General features: G+C 32.8%; 2 pseudogenes; one reads left to right on the plus strand and one right to left on the minus strand.

Moving 5' to 3' along the window:
• The first annotated feature begins 1,406 nt into the window (after positions 1-1,406).
• Positions 1,407-1,525, plus strand: LOC112476294 (annotated as a pseudogene).
• Positions 1,526-5,207: 3,682 nt separating this feature from the next.
• On the minus strand, positions 5,208-5,325 carry LOC112476295 (annotated as a pseudogene).
• Between the last annotated feature and the right edge of the window lie 1,710 nt (positions 5,326-7,035).

Below are 7,035 nucleotides of genomic sequence, written 5' to 3' on the forward strand. Positions count from 1 at the left end.
TTTTTGAAATGACTGGCAAAACTATTGGAATATTATGTCTAGTGAAACATCTTTTATTACTAGAATTATTTTTTATCTCTTTTTGTTTTTATTTTAATGTCTTTAGAAAATTTTGTCTCTTTTTTACTTTTTTGTCAAATAATTTGTTGATCTCAGAGGTATCTTGCTTTAATATTTTAGTAAATTTTGCTCTTTTACTATAATTTTCTTTAAATTTCACCTATTTTTTTCCTATTCTAATTTATTACATTGGTCCTTAGCTCATAAATTGGGAAGTCTTCTTCTTTCCTAATAAGGAAAGTCTTCTTCTTTCCTTCTTTGTATCGCTGCATTCTATAAGTTTTGAAACATATCTAATGTTTTTATTATAATTTAGTTCTTGGTATTTTTATTATAATCATGTTTATACCATGAATTGTTTAGCAATATGTTTTTACAATTTCTAAACATGTAGAATTTTAATTCATATTTCTGACACAATGCAAAATATATGTGTGTGTGTGTATATATATATATGCCTTACTGTTAAATTGTGTCATATATATTTATATTGTGTCATATATATGTATATTGTGTCATATATATGTATATTGTGTCATATATATGTATACGTATATATATGTGTGTGTGTGCATATATATATGTGTATTACATACACACACACATATATATATACACATATTATATATATGCCTTACTGTTAAATTGTACACCTGACCCTTACTGGATTTTGTTAACCAATGTCATCATAATAAAAAATTATTTTAAATAAAGAAAAAAAAGTTTATATTTTTGTCCTAAACTCCAAACTTAACTATGCTGATTGAAGATTATAATCTTTGATAACTCTCTTCAAAGTCTTCTGAGACTTTCTCTGTGACTCCGTACATGATAAATTTTTTAAAGATTTTGTATGTATGCTTGAAAAAATGTCTTTTTATTAATTATTACATGTAGAACTCTGTGTCCATTAGGGTAAACCTGATGATTATGTCGTGGATATATATATACAGACACACACACACATATATATGTAAAATTTAGATTCCTTAACCATCGATTAATAAGTTATGTGTTGAAACTACTACTAAAATTGTAGATTTATTAATTTCTCCCTGTATTTCACTCAATACATACTTCATTTATTTTGAGGCTATTTTATTACTTATGTACACACATAATACTATATATTCTTGGGAAATTGAAATTGGATCATTAGTGATACTCTCTACCTTAGTGTCTTAAAGTGTATTTTGTTTAATATAAATATAACTATTTATTTGTGTTAGTATTCATCTGAAATGTCTTCATTTTTGCTTTCTCCTTTGGCTTTTGCTTGTCTTTATATTTCACGTGTCTCTTGTAATTAGCATTTAGCAAGATTTGGGTTGTTATCAACAATCTGAGTCTATAGCCATGCCACCCTGAACGTGCCTCATCTTGTCTGATCTCAGAAGCCAAGCAGGGTCGGGCCTGGTTAGTACTTGGATGGGAGACCACCTAGGAAGACCATGTGCTGTAAGCATAAAAATAAACAAACAAAACAAACCATCTGTCAGAATTTGTCTTTGAACCAATTAAAATTTTCCATATATATAATTATTGATTTATTTAGATCTGTTACTCTCCTCCTATATTTTCATCATGTCCCATTTTTACATTTCTTTTTAATATTTTCTTTTTAAAATTGATAACTATATCTCTTTTAATAAAATTAAAAGTTAGCATATTTTCACATTTCCTGGTTTCCCTTCACCATTTCCTTTTCTGATATAAGTTTTACATGTAATGATTTAATGAGTTTCTCAGTTGCAATTATTCTGATATTGTGTATGCCTAATATGTTTTTTTTATTATGCCTTCACATTACAATAATTTAAAGCGTTGTTTCTTCTAAGTGTCTTGTTATTTTGACTTGTGAGTTCGTTTTCCCCAGAAGTATCACCTACTTTTAACAGGTAACAAGAATTAAAGATGGCTAGAATGTAATATTTTCAGTCTGATAAATTCAGAGGTTTGGAGTAGGAAAAAAGCCAAGAGTAGAAGCATCTAAGTAAACCAGGTTCAATCCCTCTTCATTCCAAAAAACAAAGCCTCATCAGATATTCACTCTTCACAGCCCAGGAAGAGGAGATATTTATTTCTAAATCCTGGGGTTTGAAAAGAGAAGGATGGGGAAGCATTTGATTAATATCAGTTAATCTATTTGTGATAAGCACAGAGCTTCTTCAATAGCAATCGCTTCCTGCTTCCTAATACACATGAATCCATATGTGGGACCAAGCATTATTCGCCCCCAGGCAATGACCAAGAAGACGCAAGAGCAAAACTCTAGTAATTCCCAGTCTATTTTAGCCTCAGCAGTGCTCGACTGCCTCTTGTCCAATGTCACTACCCTCCATATACCAGTTTGAAAACTCCAGTCCCCTCAGGGGTTTGTCTCTATTTTCCCTGCTTAGATTCCTCAGAAGTCCAACTTGGGGAAGAAAGAGAGAGCCAGACCAGTTCAACCTTTTAGTCAGAGAAAAAATGAAAGAGAGGGGAGAAAAAAAAAAAGAGTCCACCCTACTCCAGTATGACCTCATCTTAACTTAACTGATAGTATCTACAATGACCCTATTTCTAAACTTTCTAAAAGGTTGCATTCTGAGGTCCTGGGGTTAGGACTTCAAAATATATTTTTAGGGGACACAATTTAACCCATGTATCTAGTTTAACTTCCTTTTGATGTCCCATTTGGGTCACATAAAGTGTGTTTCTCAGCACTGATTGTCCATTCAAATTACCTGGAGAACACATAAAATACATTAATAATTAGGCCATACTCCAGAGTAATCGAATTAAAATTTTTCTGAATGATGCTAGAGAAACTATATTTTTAGACATCCCCTGAGTGATTCTGAAGCCCAATTAGATCTAAGAACACTGAGAGAAGACATGCATAGAACCCAATGAATATCAATCATTACTAACAGCAGGTAATACCTTGATGGATCCATCGACTCACTCTACTAATTTGTGGCTTAGCATATATACAATCTCCTACTTGTCCATAGTTTTTATATGTAAGAACAATTTGTATCCCCAATTAAATTAATACAATTATGAATACATTTACAGAATTATACATATATATGTATATACATATATAAATATATTTATAATTATATATTTACACACACACATCCTCCTTTTTGCTAGAATATGATCATTAAGAAGTGGAGATTTTTATCTATTTTGTTTTATGCTGGACAATGCCATATCTAAAGAGGAAAGGGGAAGTGGTGGAAGTGGACAGCCTCCATGGGAAGGATAATTTTATTAATAGCATGGTTTAGAAGTCCGAGCACATGATGATGATATAAAGCAGACTTTTAGCCGATTTTATTATTGTTTTAAAATTCTCTACTGACAATGCATCCCTTATTGCTTGCACTCACCTCTCCCCCATTTACCACGGATTCCTGACACATCCTAGGTGCTCTATAAATGTTCATTGAGTGAATGAATCAATTAGTATAAGGTCCTCAATAAATACTTGATGAAAATATAAAAGGATGAATAGACAAGAGAGAGTAAATGAACAAATGTATGTATTTTTGCCTACATAAGTGAATGAGTGAACTCCTTCAATTTACTTTGGCACTTTTCCTTAGTCTTAGAGATTCTGATATATCATCCCATTAGCAAGACTAAGACTTGTTTTGGTAAGAGAAAAAAGAAATTCTCTAAACATGATAGTCCACAGGAAACTGTTCCTTCTAACCTAGAAGATCAAAACATGAATACAAAGTGACTATAAGCAAAAGATACAGAAGGAAAAAAATTACCAGCATAAGAAAGTAGTAAAAGGCAATAGAAAAAGCAAACCCTAAGTCTGAATACACATAGGAATAAAATCACACTTTTTTTCCCCTTCAACGAGAAAGAAAACACATAAAAAGAAATAAAAGGGAAAGGACAAATATTATAAATAGCAGCAAAAGTAGGAAAATAAAAGCAAGGGAAATGAAATACCATGGTGAAGGAGAGGAAGATATAGAATCCTCAAGGAAGAAATAAAACAAGCTAGCAAAAAAGCAGATTGTAGGCCTCTGATTGTATTTCATTTATAACTGTTCATACATTTTATTATATTTCTCTGGCAGGGGTCCCACATCTCTTTATGTCTGAAGGAAGTAGGTGGCAGAAAAATGTTGCTCTAGGGACTTGAGATTTATTGCCTTGTACACTTAGTGTTAGGCTGATTTTTTGTTCTTTAAATTACATGCCACTGTCATGTTCAAAATAAAAGCTTAAGATGGACTGCATGTCATGTATCACTGTAAGGCTTGCTTTTATTAACAGTGAAAAACTAATGCAAACTTATTTTTATTCTAAGCAAATCGGAAACCACTTAGGTGATACCAACTTCTATACTCATTTTATCTTAACTGTGCCTCCATCACAAAATAGGGAATGGGTTATCTCCCTCGGTAAATGAAACATCCCAGAGGAAATGTGAAAATATAGCCATGTAAAGCCTGGCTTTTGAATCCAGAGAGATTCAGTTGCCTTGAGCAAGTTACTTAAATTATCTCAGCTTCAGTTTCCATAGGTGTAAATAGGCATACTTAATTGTAAACAGGCATACATAAATAGTAGTATTTAGCTCATTATGGCTGGTATTAGGATTAAATATTACAATGTTCATTAAGTCCTTAGCATAGTAACTGGAAAGCACTCAAAATAATTAGTAATTTTATTGTTAAAATAATAAATTTCTTCACAATTCTAAGGTCTGCTTTAAGAAAAATATCTTAAAATTTTATAAATTTACATTCAGTTAAACCAGCCAATGAAAGAGAAAATATAACTAGCCACCTTCTCTATTTTCTATAACTAATTGAATGAAAAAGTGTATTGATTATATTTTCTTATTGTTTATATTTTTTAATTGAGGTATAATTGATATAAAATATTATATTAGTTTCAGATGTACAACATAATGATTTGATATTTGTATGTATCATGAAATGCTCACCACAAAAATATCTAGTTAACATCCATCACCACATATAGTTACAGAAATTTTTTTGTCTATATTCTTGTCTGTATTCTTTTTATTTATTTATTTATTTTTATTTTTTAGGCGAAGCAACCCTTGGTTGACCTCACAGATTGCAAGGACCTTGTCATCTTACAATCCCTCATGTTTTTATTTTTTATGCTTACAGTGCCTGGTCTTCCTAGGTGGTCCCCATCCAAGTACTAACCAGGCCCAACCCTGCTTAGCTTCCAAGATCAGATGGGACTGGGCTTGTTCAGGGTAGCATGGCAGTAGACTCTTACCTGTATTCTTATTGTTTATATTCTTGATGCTCTGGCATTTGGGCCTTGATCCTGGAGAGACTGCCTCTCCCAAGGCTCTATGATAGCAAATGATTCCTCTGAAAGTGTACCTTTGATGTACAAACCAACCAATCCAGAGCTCACGTCCCCAACCATCTCTTTTAATAACCTCTCAAAACCAAGACAATATTTTTTTCTGTCCTAAATAACCCCAGGGCTAGGAAACAGGCACTAAGAAGCACCCATACAACCCAGAGCTGGCCAAAATTCAACTGTCTAATTTTAAAGCTTACTCAGCATACCTACCCTGTCTCACCCATTTCTTCCTATGAAAATCCTAGTCAAGGCTCTGGGCCATGATCTCCCCTCTTGTCCCTCTGCCTTCTGATAAATACTGGTCCCACCCCATGTGACCCTAGGTGGTATACTGTGCCTCCTATTTCTAGGAATCTGTAAGTATAAATTTCTTTCTTCCTGACAATCATTTCTATTTCTACATGTCTCACTATACATGATTAAAACAAATCCTAGGTAAATTTTAACACAGAAAAAAATTGATAAACTTACTACTGTCTCATTCAGGTTAGCATTCTACCACCATTAGTCCCTGCTCCTAAATCTCTTATATTTTTAAATCCACTCCACCTTTTAACAGCATCTCTGCCCATGCTGAGACAATCCCAATAGCTGCTAACCTTGAGAGCCCTGTCCTAGCTTCTTCAATAACCTCTCTACCTGGTTTACACAGAGCCTCTGCCATTTTCCTCAGTGATTTCCTCTCCTACTTGATATTCCCTTAAGTCTGCTGACAATTTTTTTAAGTTCTCATTTTTAGAAAATTTCTTTTTCTTTTAGCCACCCAGTGAAAGTGCTTCAACCCAAAATATCAGACAGTCTTATTCAGCCTTCAAGCACTGAGAACTTAAAATCCTATACTCTGCTAACAACCTTTATGCTAAATATTCTTTCTTTTTTTCTTTCACTTCTAGTGAGAAATTTCTCTTATACTTTGAATGACTTGTTCCTTGATTTCTAACTTTTCTTGCAGTAAATATCATGTCTCTGTTTTAACTGCATATTCCTTTTTATCCACCTAAATGCCATATTCCTTCTTATCCACATAAATTTAAGCACCTCAAAATCCCAGAATTTTTCTATCCTGGAATTTTTCTATAACTCTTGGTACAGTACAAGCCTCATTAACTACTTTTTAATCCTTACTTCTAAGTTGTCAAGCATTTTGAGAGTACATTGACCTAACTTGGGCCAAATCAAATAAAAGCAGCCAACTCAACTAGGCCCCCCTGTATCTTAGCAATTAATCATTTCTTGTTGGCTCTCTCTTTTACTCTGCACAGTAGCTGGCTTGCAACTTTTCCACAATTTTCAAAGAAGTAATTTTTACCTCTTTTATCTCCAGCAGCTATTCTTGTCTCATCTATTAAGGAGGGTTTTCTGATGTTACTGTCTTCAATTAAAATGTATATATGTATACACACACACACACACACACACACACATATTAATCTATTTTCTCTTTTCCTTCCACTCAAAATTCGTATTCCATTTTAATTCATTTCCCTCATCCTCTATGAGACCTGTGTACATCTAAGACTCTTGAAGTGGCAAGTGATAAAAATCCAATTTAAAATTTAGGCAATAATAAGAATGCATAGATTCATTTCAATAAAAATTTCACAAGTA

This window comes from Pteropus alecto, unplaced genomic scaffold, assembly GCF_000325575.1.
Source record: "Pteropus alecto unplaced genomic scaffold, ASM32557v1 scaffold12, whole genome shotgun sequence".
NCBI classification, from domain to species: Eukaryota; Metazoa; Chordata; class Mammalia; order Chiroptera; family Pteropodidae; genus Pteropus; species Pteropus alecto.